Genomic DNA, 16,977 nt, shown 5'->3' with positions numbered 1-16,977 from the left:
TGATCTCCAACTCACACTTATCCTGTTATGTGGCAGGATGAGTAAGCTGCTGTCAGAGTGAAGCCAGTCTATTTGCATTAGAGAACAGAATCATAAACTCATAGAATCCCTGCAGTGCGTGCCTGGAGGCCATTTGGCCCATCAAGTCTCTACTGACAACAATCCCCATAATCCCACGTGGTTACCCTGCTAATCTTCCTGACACTAAGGGGCAATTTAGCATGGCCAATTCACCATACCTGCATATCTTTGCAGTGTGGGGGGGTAACTGGAACACCCGGAGGAAACCCATGCAGACACAGGGAGAACATGCAAATTCCACACAGTCACCCAAGGTGGGAATTCAACCCGGGTTCCTGGTATTGTGAGGCAGTACTGCATTGTCAACCTCTAGATGAACTTAGGATCACATATTTGTGCCATCATGAAGGCCACCTATTTTCATCTACGGTTTCTCCCCTCTCTCAGCTCATTTGTTGCTGAAACCTTCCTCTGTACCTTTGTCATCTCTAGACTTGGTACACTCCCCTCCATAAACTTGTGGTCACCCAAAGCTTTACTGACTGTGCCATAACCCACACCGAGCTTTCCTCACCTCTCAGATTGTGCTTGCTGACCTATATTGGCTCCTTGGCAAGTAACCACCTGGATTTTAAAAATGTCATCCTTGTTTTTAAATCTCACCATGCCCTCTACCCGCCCAGTCCCTGTAATCTCCTCCAGCCCAACAACCAGCCTCGGGCTGTTTGCACAAAACCACAGATCATAACATATAGAAGCTGAATCAGGCATTCGGCTCAATGAGTCTCATTCTTTCATGGCTGATATGACTCACATCCCTATTCTTCTGCCTTCTCCCTGTAACTCTTGATTCCCTTACTGATCAAGAACATATCTATCTTTATCTTAAAGTTCCACAGATTCACCTTCCTCTGGCTGAGGAAATTCCTCCTCATCTCAGTTTTAAAGGAGCGTCCCTTCACTCTGAGGTCATGCCCTCATGTTCTAGTCTCTCCCACAATTGGAAACGTCCTCTCCATGTCCACCTTATCTAGGCCTTTCAGTAACTCATTTAATTCTGGCCTATACATTAGCATCCCAGACATTGGTGGCCATACCTTCAGTTTCTTAGGCTCCACCTCTCTATCTCGTGTTCTTCCTTTAAGACACTAGGTAAAACCTGCTTTATAACCATAAGTCATATGATCTAATATCTCCTCATGTGGCTCAGTATTATAGTTTGTTTTATAATATTCCTGTGAAGCAGCACCTTTGGTTTGTTATATTAAAGTTGCCACTGAAATGTAAGCTGTTGTTATGTCACCGTGCACCTCTTGCTTCTCATTCCAATCCCCTCTCACCAACTTTCCTCTTCTGAGTTCCAACTACAGGAGCCCCAGGAGAGGAGCAGAGAGGTCAACAATAGTAATGAAACCTCCCCATCTCTTGTTCTGACACTTGCAGCCAGGAACTCCCATAATCATGTTGCAGGTACTTTGGAGGCCAGTTTTGAGTTGGGATCAGCATCCAGTGCTGACTGGGTGGGCAGCCAGGCCAGGGGTAAAGGATGGTTCCAGAAGATGGTGTGGCAGTTCAGTACAGCTGCAGGAGACTCACCATTAGGACCTTGGCGGGGAAAGCACACAGGAGAGTTCTGACTGGCTGGGTCCACTGGTTGTGCTGTTGGACAGTCTCCTGTCACTGATACGGAACATGTGGATTCAGGCTCCCACTCAGCAGAGGGCGAGGTACAGATAATTTCCCCATAAAGGGGCACTGCATCTGCTCCTCTGGCCCTCCACTCCATGAGTGATGACCTCTGGCAAATCCAGAAATTCGCACAAACTCTCCAGAGTACTTCGCAATGGAAAAAGTTTTCAAAAACAGGAGGTTGCCTGCAAACTGGGTACCCCGATTATTTAAATAACCTGAGTACAGGGCCCACCCTGCAGCCTCATGTTTGCTGTTTGCAAAGCGAACAATTCAGAGGTTGCCTGCACATTTGATAAGCAAATTTGGGATCCTGGCATGTCGGCTAGTTCAGTTGTGTGATGTTAGGTTGGTGTCTATTGAGGTCCCCCAGTAAATGCCAGAGCAATGCTGTGCCAGATGCAGAGAAAGCAGCCCTGGCCATTTGTGACTGCAGGGAACAGATGTAAGCCTCAGTGGCATTGCTCAAGGTCAGGCTATGGCACAATTTTCATAGAATCACAGAACCCCTACAATGCTCCGACAGAGCATCCCACCCAGGCTCTATGTCCATAACCCTACATATTTACCCCGTTAATCCCCTTAACCTACATATCTTGAAACACAAAGGGACAATTTAGTATGGCCAATCCACCTAACCCGCACATTTTTCCTCTGGAGGGCCCAGAGGACACCCACAGAGATACGGGGAAGAAGTGCAAACTCCACATAGCCATCTGAAGCTGGAATTGAACCCGGGTCCCTGGCGCTGTGAGGCAGCAGTGTTAACCACTGTGCCACTGTGCCACCCTAATTTGTAGCCCATTACCTCTGTTGCCCTCTCCACAGGTGTCATTTCTTGATAAAACGGAAGGAGAGGCTGGGTTATCCCAGCATTCTTAAATAAAACCTAATAACAAGTTTTTCTTTATTTCCAGAGGCTACAATTAATAAAGGAAACTTATAAAGTTGAATAAAAATATTACATCTAGTATCCTGTATGCCCTCCAGTGATTAGACTTCAATAATTATTTCAACGCTGACACACCCAGTGATCATGATCTGTTGAATGTTTCCATTATTTGTTATTTTTATTTCAGGTTTGCAGCATCCAGACTATTTTGCTTGTTTCAAACACATTAGCTGGAATTTTCTGACTGGACGGGTCCACTGGTTGTGCTGTTGGACCGTCTCCTGTCACTAATATGGAACATGGGGATTCAGGCTCCCACTCAGCAGATACCAGCGAGGATGGCTAATTTGGCGCTCAGCTATATCTCCATTCATTGCAGCGGGACCAGAAAACCCCACTGGTGTGAACGGCCAGAAAACTCTCCCTATTTCAAATTATAGAATCATAGAATCCCTACAGTGCAGAAGGCCCACCAAGTTTGCACCAACTCTCCAACGGAGCATCCCACCCAGGCCCTATCCCTGTAACCCCATTTATTTACCCTCCTAATCCCCCGAACCTATACATCATGAGGCACTAAGGGACAATTTTGTCTGAAGGCGTTAATGTTATTTTTCCCCTTCCTTCCTTTTCCCTACTCCAATGCCTTTCCCACTTTGGATAACATACCCATTCAAATTTGGGAGGGTGAAGAAGGCAAGAGGCAGACAGTCCACGTTCAGGCCTCTGCTGTTTTGCAGCCAGTCGTTTGAAAGTGTGAAAGACCAATTTGGGAAAGGGGATTATGTCTCATGTTCAGACAAGTGCCTACCTGCTGCTGAGCACGGGGAGGGGGTGGGGGCAGAGAGTATTGGTTGGAGATGCACATCCCTTGCTTCTGTGGTATGGTGGACCTACTGGATAATCAGCAAACTGACATAGCCCGAAGCCTTCAATCTCACTTAAGCAGAAGGTCTGGAATAGTTCAACTAATTTTCAGTGGAGTTTCATCTTGCTAAAACCCATCAGCACATCAACTTAGCAGTCCAGCGTCGGGAGTGTATTAGACACTCCAAAATATTAAATAAAATGATGGCAGCCAACCCTCTGGGCAATGCAATAATGTCATAATCAGCGCCGTTTATTTCACAGTGCAAATCAAAGCTTCTTATACTGGACCCATTTGCTGCAGAGTTGCCAAATGATAGGCGATAATTTACTCTTGAGGCACCAAGAAAATGAAGCACAGTGGGGGGGGGGATTCTCCTAAACCCCTGGCAGGTTCAATAGTGGGCATGGGGGAGGGGGGGAGGGTGTGGAAGGCTCAGAAATCAGTTTCACACCGACATGAATTTACAGCACGATCTTTCACTGGTGCCCACCATAGCAAGTCAAAAAATTCCCTAGAGGCCAGCATAAAATTAATTTGCAGCCCGTCAATGGGATACAGATGTGGCCCAACCTTCAACAACGTCCCCCCACCACACCAGATTCGCACAAAGCTAGCGGGAAAACACACCAGCGCGAAGTGTGTTCGGAACAAATGGCGTGCAGATGACGGGACTCAACTGTCAGATGGCACCAGGCTGTTTAAAGCAGTCGGAGGAGGGAGAGTCTGGGATTCTGTACCATCCAGACTGATATGGCCAGAGCGAGATGTGGGCTTTGTTGGCACCAACTCTGTCTGGGGATGTCGGATGGAACACAGCTGCTGATGCATGTTATGCATGGCCTAAAACGATTGAGTGGAAAGTGAGAGGTTCTACATTATGGAAGATGAGTTGGAATGACTGTGAGATTACACATGGTTCCACATAGTCCCACATTTGTGCAGGAACTACTGTGAATGTTTGTAACTATGTGAAGTGTATCGCTGTTATAATATCTCAGGTGAAGTTTACCTTTTTGTTTAAAATATCCTTTGCTTATTAATTAATGTTTGAATATGTTGAATTTAGCTAGTTTCATAGAATCCCTACAGAACAGAAGGAGGCCATTCAGCCCATTGAGTCTGTACTGACCACAATCCCACCCAGGCCCTATTCCTATTGCCCCAGACATTTATCCTGCTAAACCCCCTGACACTTGGGTCAATTTACCATGGCCAATCAACCTAACCCTCAGATCCTTGGACTGTAGGAGGAAACCGAAGCACCTGGAGGAAACCCACGCAGACACAGAGAGAATATGCAAACTCCACACAGACACTTACCCAAGGTCCGAATTTAACCTGGGTCCCTGGTGCTGTGAGGCAGCAATGCTAACCATTGTGCTACAATGTTGCCCTAAATCAAAGGCGCACTCGGAAAAAACCCATGTAGACATGGGGAGAATATGCAAATTCCACACAGACATTTACCCGAGGTCCGAATTGAACCTGGGTCCCTGATGCTGTGAGGCAGCAGTGTGAACCACTGTGCCACCATGCTGTCCTAGTTTGCTACAATAAAAAAGTAAAGTTTATTTATTCGTCATAAGTAGGTTTACATTAACACTGCAACTAAGTTACTGTGAAAATCCCCTAGTCACCACACTCTGGCGTCTGTACAGGTACACTGAGGGAGAATTTAGCATGGTCAATTCACCCAACTTGCTCATTTTTGGACTGGGGGAAGAAACTGGATACTTGGAGGAAACCCATGCAGACACAATGAGAATGTACAAACTCCACACAGTGACTCAAGCCGGGAATTGAACCCAGGTCCCTGGCACTGTGAGGGAGCAGTACTAACCACTATGCCACCTTGCCACCCTTTCTAAAAGTTTAGAAAGTAAAATCTTGGCAACCAGTTTTCTTTCCGTTGGCTTTGTAGGGATTGCTTTTTTAGTAAAGGGAATTGTCTTGGACTTTGAGGGATCATAACAAATTGTCCGGGATCTCCGAACTCTGAAACAGGAAAACAGGTACACTAGAATTTTCGGGTATTTAAACCAACAAAATTTCACATTTATATTTGCTGTATTCAGTGGAAATCATCATGGCTATCTAATGCTTAGACCTTTCAGGAGAGAATGAATCTATCTCTTGGTGCATTGCAACAGTTAATAAAAGCTAATTTGAAAGCTCTGGCAGAGGAATGGGGATTGACTTGAAAGCAGGATCTAGGAAAGCAGAGATTGTTGAAGGATTGGGCACCATGGCGGTACAGTGGTTAGTACTGCTGCCTCACAGTGCCTGGGCCTGGGTTCAACTCCAGCCTTGGGTCACTGTCTGTATGGAGTCTGCACGTTCTCCCTGTGTCAGTGTGGGCTTCCTCCAGGTACTCCAGTTTCCCTCCACAGTCCAAAAATGTACGGGTTAGTGGATTGGCCATGCTAAACTGCCCCTTAGTGTCAGGAGAATTAGCAGGGTAAATACATGATGTTATGGGGATATGGTCTGGGTGGGGTTGTGGTTGGTGCAGACTCGAGGGGCCGAATCACCTCCTTCTGCACTGTAGGGATTTTATGATTGGCTCAATTTGCAAAATTTGAGTTAGAGAAAGTGGGAATTAAGTTATAAATCAAAAGAAAGGGAGGAAAGAGTTAGGGTCTGAAAATTAGATTGAGAAAAGTTAAAACTTACATTTGAACGTGAAACGCAAATACCTGGGTTAGAATTGGAAAATTAAATACGCAAAGTTTGTGCAGTGGAAGGGAGAGGTGAAAATGGCACAGGCCCAAAACCTTGTACATCCCATATGGCAAAGAATATTTGGTTGGTACCTGAATTTAATGAGGAAAGCATGAAACATGTTTTGTTTTATTTAGGAAGTTACCCAAAAACTGAAATTTTCTGAAGACAACTGGGCTTTGCGTCTGCGGAGTGTTTTCAAGGGAAGTGTATCCAGCTCTTTCAGAAATAAGGTGGTGATGATAGAGTAAAGACTGCGACTCTCAATGCCTGAGTTAGTATTAGAAGCCGACATATAGAAATTTGAACAGAAAAACAGAATATCACAAAACCTTTGTGAAATTTACCCAAGAGGAGGAAATGGCAGTTAATCGGTGGTATGGGTCGGTAAAGGTTGCACAAGACTTTAAAAACCCTATGGAAGTGATTCTGGTGGAAGAATACAAACATTGCGTTCATGTGGGTTCACTGAGATGAATGTAAAATTCATAAAATAAAGAATTCTGCAGGGAAGGGGAATATCGTTGTGAACTGACTGACAAGCACATTAGTAACAGGCCCCACTGGAGAGGTAGAGTGAAAAGGGAATTGGACTGGAATTTTACAGCCCCCATCCCTCCTGCCTACCCACAAGGCAGGTCCAGCAGGCCATTGAAATCTCCATCACATTGGCAGAGTCAGAAGATCCACCAACCTGAGGAACTGGAAAGTCTCGGCCAACTTTTACGGATGCACCATAAAAAGCATTATTTCTGGTTGTATCACAGCTTGGTATGGCTCCTGCTCTGCCCAAGGCCGCAAGGATCTACAAAAGGTCGTGAATGTAGCCCAAACCATCATGCAAACCAGCCTCCCATCCATTGACAGTCTACACTTCCCGTTGCCTCAGCAAAGCATTATTAAGGACACCACACACCCTGGACATTCTCTCTTCCACCTTCTTCCTTTGGAAAAAAGATACAACTGTCTGAGATCGCGTACCAACCGACTCAAGAACAGCTTCTTCCCTGCTGCTGTCAGACTTTTGAATGGACTTCAATGGGTACTTGGAGGAAACCCATGCAGGCACAAGGAGAATGTACAAATTCCACACAGTGACCCAAGCCACGAATTGAACCCCGGTCCCTGCCACTGTGAGGCAGCAGTACTAACCACTGTGCCAAGGGTGAAGCGTCCCTAATTTTGTCTGGTGAGGCAGGCAAGTTGTTTGTTATCCTTAAAGATACAGGTGCAACACAGTCACTGATGGTGGCAAGTAACATGAAGTTCTCTCCAAGAAGTTCACTTTGTAGGAAATTAACTTAAAATGTAACTGCGACATCGGTTTTGTTTCTGTGGGAGTTGTTCCAAATTTACTGATGGAAGGGATGGTGTGCTTATTGGGAAATGACTTGGTTAAGGATGAGATATTGCTGGCTCCAGTAAGCACGTTGAGGTTGCAAAATCTGAAGTTTTACAGGGAGATTTGAGTAACTTGGAAAAATCAAGTAAAGCGGAAGGGTTTAGTCTGGTACTAACATATACAGCTGGAGGAACAAATAGGGTCATAGAACCCCAAAATGGAAGAAAGATCCATCGAGCCTGCACTGACAACAATTCCACCCAGGCCCTATCACCACATATTTACCTGGCTAATCCTCAAACCACTAAGGGACAACTTAGCGTGGCCAATCAATCTAACCTGTATATCTTTGGAGTGTGGAAGGAAACTGGAGCACCCAGAAGAAGCCCACTCATGGGAGAATGTGCAAACTCCACACAGACCGTCACACGAGGCCAGAATCGAACTTAGGTTCCTGCCGCTGTGAGACAGCAGTGCTAACCACTGTGCCACCATGCCGCCAATACATTCATGAACGCAAATTAGAACTTCAGATAGAGGAAATGGCAACTTTCATCAAATTGGAATTGGACAAAGTTTGGGTTTGGTGGAAAATGGAGAAACAGAATGTTATTGGGAGAACTTGTGAACTAGATAAATAGGACTATCAAACTGCCTTAGTTGAACATCAGTATAACCTCAATGAAGTTCCTAAAACAGCTAAATTATGGCAGAAAAATGAACTGTTTGCACAAGAAATGAAGTTGATCAGATCCGTCATGATCTTTTTGAATGTCAGAGCAGGCTCGATGGGCCAAACGGCTTTTTCCTGCACCTATTTCTTATGATCTTAGGAGGAGCCAATGCTAAACATGTTTTTTCTGAAAAAAAACAAAAAGCTTGATAGTAGAAAAGAACTTAAAATTACAGATGATCCTGCATTTAAACAGGATGGGGTAAATCAATTGTCCTTCACAACAATACAGGTGTTTGGTTGGCATAAAGAAAACCTGCAGATAGGGAACAAAATGGAGGTCAAGTGTTAGATCCTGAATGGAATGGTTCAGAACTTGTTTTATGAAGTCAAAGAATTGAGGCCAGCACCAAAGAAACTCCTGAGGCTACTTCTCGAAGAAAAGCAGGGGGCAAAGCAGGTTGACAATGAATCTCTTCTTAAGTTCTGGTGCGTAATAGTGAGTGCCCAAATCCCATGTGGACTGCCGGCAACCAACAATGCTGTTCATGATTAACAAAGTTAACCAAACCGAACAGATTGGAAAACCATTAGGTCCATCAGAAATACTGTCACAGGGTCTGGGCCATATACAACCCCATAAAGATATTTACAAAACATGAAGAAAGCCAAATTAATGTACAACCTTGTAGCCAAGGATGTGGAAAACTAAAAAGACTAACATACGAATATATGAATTCAAAGCAGGAGGAGGCCACTTGGCCCCTCGAGTCTAGTCCGCCATTCAATAAGATCATGATCATGACTGCTGTTTGTAATTTTCATAAATGACCTGGATGAGGAAGTGGAGGAATGGGTTGGTAAGTTTGCCGACAACACGAAGGTTGGTGGTGTTGTGGATAGTCTGGAGGAATGTCAGAAGTTGCAGTGTGACATAGATAGGATGCAAGACTAGGCAGAGAAGTGGCAGATGGACTTCAACCTGGATAAATGTGTAGTGGTCCATTTTGGCAGGTCCAATGGGATGAAGGAGTATAATATCAAGGGTAAGACTCTTAGCAATTTGGCGGATCAGAAGGACCTTGGGGTCCGGGTCCACAGGACTCTTAAATTGGCCTCGCAGGTGGAGGATGTGGTCAAGAAGGCATATGGTGTACTAGCCTTCATCAGTTGAGGGATTGAGTTTAGGAGTTGGGAGATAATGCTGCAGCTTTATGAGATCCTTGTCAGGCCCCACTTGGAGTACTGTGCGCAGTTCTGATCGCCTCATTACAAGAAAGATGTGAAAGCCATAGAAAGGGTGCAGAGGAGATTTACAAGGATGTTGCCTGGATTGGGTGGCATGCATAATGAGGATAGGTTGAGGGAGCTTTGTCTTTTCTCCCTGGAGAGACGAAGGATGAGAGGTGACCTGATAGAGGTTTATAAGATGTTGAGAGGTATAGATTGGGTGGATTCTCAGAGGCTATTTCCCAGGGCTGAAATGGTCGCTATGAGAGGACACAGGTTTAAGATGCTGGGGAGTAGGTACAGAGGAGATGTCAGGGGTAAGTTTTTCACTCAGAGGGTGGTGGGTGAGTGGAATCGGCTGCCATCGGTGGTGGTGGAGGTGAACTCGTTGTGGTCTTTTAAGAGACTTCTGGATGAGTACTTGGGATTTAATGGGATTGAGGGTTATAGGTAGGCCTGGTAGGTATGGATATGATCAGCGCAACTTGTGGGCCAAAGGGCCTGTTTGTGCTGTAGTTTTCTACGTTCTATGTTCTATGACTGATCAGATTGAAGCTCAACCCTGCATTCCTGGGTTGAGATGAGAGAAAATAAGCAAGATTCTTTCTGTAAAGAACAATTTTCTGTTTAGCAGTTTTTGAACAAATCCAGGTGTTGAAGCAGGTCTCTGAGAATAGAATGGGGTGGTGGTATTGTGCATGTTATATAGCTGAAAAGAGCGGAGAGGTAAACACAAGAATGGCAAAGGATTATGAATTGGACGAGATGCATTGCTGCTGTTTCAATGTTTCCAGAGCTCATCAGAGCGTAGAAATGGTTCAGAGAAGGGACTCTCTGGGAATTCCTTGCCATCAGGCCTACCGTGATCCAAGTGAGAGAGGATTCATAGATGTGCACCTTGTTGATGTTAACTGGGTCTAGGGATGTTGGTTGGAATACAGTTGTTGGTGATTTGAATGGAAAATGAGAAATCCTCCATAATGGAAACTCAAATTGGAAAGGTTGTGAGATTACAATTACAACTAGGTGGTATGGACGTGTTGGGCTGAAGGGCCTGTTTCCATGCTGTAAACAATGTGATCCCACACTTGCAAGAGAAATAATGTGAATGTTTGCAAGGCATAATTTTGTTGTATCATCTAATTAAAGCAAAATTTACTTTTTTTTTGAAATTTCCTCAACCTGTTGATTAATATTTGAATTATCTTGACTTTAGCTGCAAAAGAAGTTTAAAAAAAATGAAATCCTGTCTTGGCTTTCTTTCCATTGGCTTTGTGGGAATGTGTTTCTTTCCCCAGCAACTGTATTCCACAATCTGTTGTCACTCTCGTCTGTGTCTCTCTCTGTGTCCTTTTCAACTGTATAACAAGCACAGTAACACGCTGCTTTATTCTCAGAGACTTGCTTCAACACCTGGATCTATCCAAAAACTGTCAGACAGAATAGGGTCTCCACGGGGATCGTAACACTCCACACTGTAAAACACATTACCCCCGTCAGCTTTCCGTTCCTGCCACCACTTAGAAGAGCCATAAGCAATAGGAACAGGAGTAGACCATTCAGTCTTCAAGCCTGCTCTGCCACTCAATAGGATGATGGCTGAATGTGCGAGTGGAACCACCTAACATGTCTGCATTTGAATTCGGCTCTGCCCTTTTCAGGCCTCAGTGGGTTTCACAAGGAAGTGTTTTTCCAGTGTTAAAATCCTAGAGTACTGTATTAAACAAATTAGGTGCAGGTTGTACCTTCCCCAAGCCAATATTAATAGGATGGATGCCTTTGTTTATTTTTGCCAGTGGCAAGGACGTATTGGCCCAAGTGTTTTTATCACCATACACCCACATAAGTGGAGATTTGACTAGCAACTGGGCGACAGTGAGTCAGCCATCCATCAGAAATCTGGCCTGATTTTCATTTTTATTGGCTTCAATGGCTGATTCACTGTCATCTGATTGATATTCTCACTCAAAGTCAACACCTCACCCCCTATAGACACGTGATTAAAAAAGATTCAGCAGGTTTTTACACAGTAGCTCTCACCAGTACCCTTTAGCACTGCTGTCTCACACTGCTAGGGACCCGAGTTCAATTCCGGCCTTGAGTGACTGTCTGTGTGGAGTTGCGTGTTTTCCCCGTGCCTATGTGGGGTTCCTCTGGTAGCTCCGGTTTCCTCCCACACTCCAAAAATGTGCAGGTTAGATTGTTTGACCATACTGAATTGTCCCTTGGTTTCAAGGGAACCAGTAGGGGTAAATGCGTGGGGTTGTGGGGGTGGGACTTGGGTGGGAATATTGTTAGTGCTGGTTCAATGGGCTGAATGGCTTTCCTATGCACTGTAGGGATTCTATGATTCTGCGATGGGGTACAACAAACCTGCCTCGATAAGTCAGCTTTAACAACGCTCAAGAAGTCAACACTGTCCAGGGCAAAGCAGCCCACCTGATTAGCACCCTGTCCAGCACCTTAAATAATTATTCCCTCTGTCACCGATGCAAAGTTGTGGCACTGTGTACTACATATGAGGTGCACTGCAGCAACTCACCAACCTTTCTTCGATAGCACCTACCACGACCTCAACCACCTGGAAGAACTAGGGTAGCAGGTGCCTGGGAACACCGCTACCGCTTGTCGGTTCCCCTCCAAACCACATCACCACCTTGACTTGGAACTCTATTGCTGTTCATTGAAATCCTGGCGCCTTCTCCTCAGCAACACTGTGGGTGTAACCTTGCCATCGACCACAGTAGCTGAGAAGCATCAGAGACGGGTAATAAAAGCTGGCTTTGCCAACGGTGCCCACTCCCTATAGCCAAATGAAAAGTAAAATACTGCATTTGTAACAGTGCAGATCAAACATAAGAGCTGATAATGCTCAGTCTGGTCAAACACTGTTTGTGCTCAAGAACAAGTAAATACACAGCAACAAGCAGCTCGAGTCTCACTTCTGTTCCCAGCCTGAATGTCTGCAAGAATACTCTTTAGTAATGCACAAAAACACATATAATTATATGGCTACAAGCATATGTGTGCTTGGCATCGAGCAAGGACCCATGTTCCAGATAATTTGACACCATTTGAAAAATAGCACAGCGTAAAACTGATTACCTACTGAAGATTCAAAGAATGTCACAGCATAAGAGGTCACCTTTCGGCCCATTGTGCCTGTGCTGGTTCTCTGACAGAGCTGTGCGATAGCTCCAGCACACTCAGCACTTCCCCTACAGCATTGAAAATCACACCGGGGAACTGTCACCCTACTTTGAACATTCAATTACCGTGTCAGGACTAATTTCTCTTCTCTTCCCTCCCATTTGCCGTAAGTTGTTTTTTGTTTTGGCCTTTGCCCCTCCCCTCCCCCTGGCCCTTGCATGATGGAAGGGCTCAGTTTGAGTGGGCTGAGCTTTGCCATACTTCAGTTTGTAAACATGAGGCAGCACTGAGAACGGCTGCTCCTTCCAGTTCAATCTACTGGAAGGCGTCCAATTAAGAACCTACCTTCAAGATTGCTGCCCAATTAGGGACAGCGGGTGGCACGAAGAGGCGGGGGTAAATTGATTCAGTGCCATCAGCCTTCACTCTGCCTGCGCTGAGAGTGTCTCTGAGGGGAACGGAATACAAGATGGCTGAGCGCAACAGCTGGGAGATAAGGTTGAAAGAACCTGCGGCCATTTCCTTCACTTCCAGCACTGTTGGTGACAGCGATCTCCAGCAGTCTCTCAGGCGATGACAAGTTCCTGCCTGCAGTTGACATCAGCCTTGCCATCTCTCTCTGTCTCTCTCTCTCTCACACATACACACACACACACACACACACAAACACATACACACAGACACACGGACACACACACACAAACACATACACACAGACACACGGACACACACAAACACATACACACAGACACACGGACACACACACACAAACACATACACACAGACACATGGACACACACACACACACTTAATTTTCAGATAATACATCACTTCTCAGCCCCTCCGTGTGCACTCACCTCCAGTGAGTTGATAAGCTGCAGATACAAGTGAGGGTCCCGTTACCCTGGGAAAATGGCAATAATTAAGTCACTAACAAGCTCAATTGGCTTCCCGCCCTGCTGCTGGCCAGTAGCCAGAGACACATGCAAGTCTTTCTAGGTAAAAGCAGGGGGAGGCGGGAACAGAATGGTATACCTGGCTGACGTTCATTTTCCCCAGCCGCCTGCCTCCGAACCTACCTTCACGGGCCAAAGTAAAAAGCCCCCGTTGTGTTAGCAGCTCTCTATTATTAGAGCTCTTAAACCAGCCACTAGGAGTGCTATGGTACAATTAGCCTACTCTCCACCAATCTCTCCCTTTGTCCATCCTGCGCAGCCACTGATTTTTATCTTTCCACCAGTGATTCCTGTGCCTCAGCTGCCAAAGCTCAAAACCTCTCACTGAGTTAATGCCACCTTTTTAGATATGCTTAGTGTTGCTCCTGGCATTGCCCTCTGCACTCTTCATTGAACCAGTCTAGTACACATTGCTGCCCAGTTGTTGGGCTGATTTTGGTGGACATCAGAAAGTTGCCTTTCATTCGTGGAGAATCAGACCTACACAGGTCAATTTGTGCTGGGTCTATTGCTGTACCTTTACATTATGCTCATGACCACTTTCACTCTATCTCAAGCTCCAGACTCTCTGAGGCGCCGCCTATTGCCTTTAGGAGAGCAGCAGTAGTCCCCAAAATGGCTGCCGCTGCCTTTGCTTCCGGCACTGAACAGGTAGTGCCTGCCTCCTGGAGGTGCTTTGTTCCTCAGCTTGGTCACTGAATGTCCAATCAGAGCATTTACATCAAAAATAAAGCTACTAGAGCAACAAAGCAAGGCTTCAGAGCGAGGCCCAAATTCATCGAGGTTTCGAGTTCCCAATTCCCTTCTCTATATCTGGCCCTAGGTGGCTAAGACATAAAATTTGTCCATCCATTGGTTCCCATGATTGTCATAAGAACATAAGAAATAGGAGCAGGAGTAGGGCCATCTAGCCCTTCGAGCCTGCCCCGCCATTCAATAAGATCATGGCTGATCTGAAGTGGATCAGTTCCACTTTCCCGCTTTCTCCCCATAACCCTTAATTCTCTTGTCTAACAGAAATCTATCTACCCATGACTTAAATATACATGGCGGTGAGCAGTTTAGGCCTCCATTTCAGTGGAGGCACGCTCTGCTGCACACTCCAGGGCCATATAAAGAACCACATATTGCTGGCAGCCTATAGTGCGGTAATACATTGTTTTTGCCATTCAGCAGATGCCATGACACATCAGGAGAAGGAGGAGCTCCCCAATTTCCTGGCTCTGCCACAGTGGAAAATCATACAGTGCTTATGAGATTGTTGACTCAAAATGCCACCGTCCAGCCTCGGACAGCAACCATCCAGTCTGAACCCGCACCATCCAGTCTGAACCCGCACCATCCAGTCTGAACCCGCACCATCCAGTCTGAACCCGCACCATCCAGTCTGAACCAGCACCATCCAGTCTGAACCCGCACCATCCAGTCTGAACCCGCACCATCCAGTCTGAACCCGCACCATCCAGTCTGAACCCGCACCATCCAGTCTGAACCCGCACCATCCAGTCTGAACCCGCACCATCCAGTCTGAACCCGCACCATCCAGTCTGAACCAACATCCAGTCTGAACCCGCACCATCCAGTCTGAACCCGCACCATCCAGTCTGAACCAGCACCATCCAGTCTGAACCAGCACCATCCAGTCTGAACCCGCACCATTCAGTCTGAACCCGCACCATCCAGTCTGAAACTGCACCATCCAGTCTGAACCAACATCCAGTCTGAACCCGCACCATCCAGTCTGAACCCGCACCATCCAGTCTGAACCCGCACCATCCAGTCTGAACCCGCACCATCCAGTCTGAAACTGCACCATCCAGTCTGAACCTGCACCATCCAGTCTGAAACTGCACCATCCAGTCTGAACCATCCAGTCTGAACCTGCACCATCCAGTCTGAACCTGCACCATCCAGTCTGAACCCGCACCATCCAGTCTGAAACTGCACCATCCAGTCTGAACCATCCAGTCTGAACCTGCACCATCCAGTCTGAACCAACATCCAGTCTGAACCCGCACCATCCAGTCTGAACCCGCACCATCCAGTCTGAAACTGCACCATCCAGTCTGAACCCGCACCATCCAGTCTGAACCCGCACCATCCAGTCTGAACCCGCACCATCCAGTCTGAAACTGCACCATCCAGTCTGAACCAACATCCAGTCTGAACCCGCACCATCCAGTCTGAACCCGCACCATCCAGTCTGAACCCGCACCATCCAGTCTGAACCCGCACCATCCAGTCTGAACCTGCACCATCCAGCCTGAACCTGCACCATCCAGAGGCAGAGGTCAGGAAGGATACGATAGGCAAAATTTTACGAAAATGATTCTAAGTGCTCAGCTAGTGTGAAAATGGGAGAGTTGCTGATCCATGTTTTGGTCGAGTTTTCACTCACATTCTTATGGACTTAGACATTGAAAATGTGGGCTAGACTGTTTCAAGCTGCTGCAGGCAGCATGTTGGGCTTAATTTGCCAGCCAGCCTATGGAGCAAGGTTTTGTGCACGTGTAGCCATCTTATTTTGCATATGCACAATTCTAACAGCAGAGGTCTGACAGAGAGAGAGCTTTCAGGCCCCTGCTGATGCAGGTAGCCTCAACAAACTACCCCCCAACCCCCCACATTTATGGGGGTCCACGGCCGATTGCAAATCCTACACCATCCAAAATGCAGCCCCTGCCCCCACCGCCACCCAGACTGATCGCGATGCAGAGCAAGTTCTGTCTCCCCACCCCTCGCAATCTGATCAAAGACAGAGTGCGCAGAGGACCCCCACTCCCCGATCTGATCACAGGCAGATTGCGCAGCAAACCCTGCCACCCCAGCCTGATCAGACCACCCCTTCAGGCCTTGCCCCCCTATAGGCTCACCCCTATAGGCCTCATCCCATAAGCCCCACCACATAAGCTCCACCACATAAGCCCTGTCCCTCCAGGGCCTGGCCCCCATTCCCATAAGTCCTGCCCCTCTAGGCCTCACCCCCACAGGCTCCGCCCCAGCACTGCCCAGTTGGAAGTGCCAAGGTGCCTGGTTGGCATTACCAAGTGCCAGGCTGCCAGTGCCAAGGTGCCAGGCTTGCCCTTTGCTTCGGCCTCCTTGCCCTCGGCCTTGGCTTCCCTCTTTGCCCTCAGCCTCCCTGGGGGGCTTCAGTGGCCTCCAGTTCTACTGGTGAGGCCAACACGACTGTTTGCTGTTCATGGGGGGCACGTGTTATTTTTGCCAGAGAGAACCTTTTCCCAGTGAGGCCATAAAGGCATGTAAATGCTATGGAACTTTACGATGTAAACTGAGAGCAGAATGGCTTGCACGTAACGTCTTGAAATGGATAGAAAGCTGGTTAGCAGATAGGAAGCAAAGAGTTGGCATAAATAGGTCTTTTTCTGATTGGCAGTCAGTGACTACTGGGGTTCCACAGGGATCTGTGCTAGG

General features: G+C 46.7%; 1 protein-coding gene across 1 annotated transcript in view; it reads right to left on the bottom strand.

Moving 5' to 3' along the window:
* The window catches only part of ptprn2 (protein tyrosine phosphatase receptor type N2), an 891,364-nt gene that overhangs the window by 106,257 nt on the left and 768,130 nt on the right, over positions 1–16,977 (bottom strand). The window lies entirely within an intron of this gene.

Source organism: Carcharhinus amblyrhynchos, chromosome 2 (genome assembly GCF_965287045.1).
Source record: "Carcharhinus amblyrhynchos chromosome 2, sCarAmb.v2.hapA, whole genome shotgun sequence".
In the NCBI taxonomy this organism is placed as follows: Eukaryota; Metazoa; Chordata; class Chondrichthyes; order Carcharhiniformes; family Carcharhinidae; genus Carcharhinus; species Carcharhinus amblyrhynchos.
The sequence above is the reverse complement of the archived record's forward strand: the minus strand, read 5'-3'. Positions and strand labels throughout refer to the sequence as shown.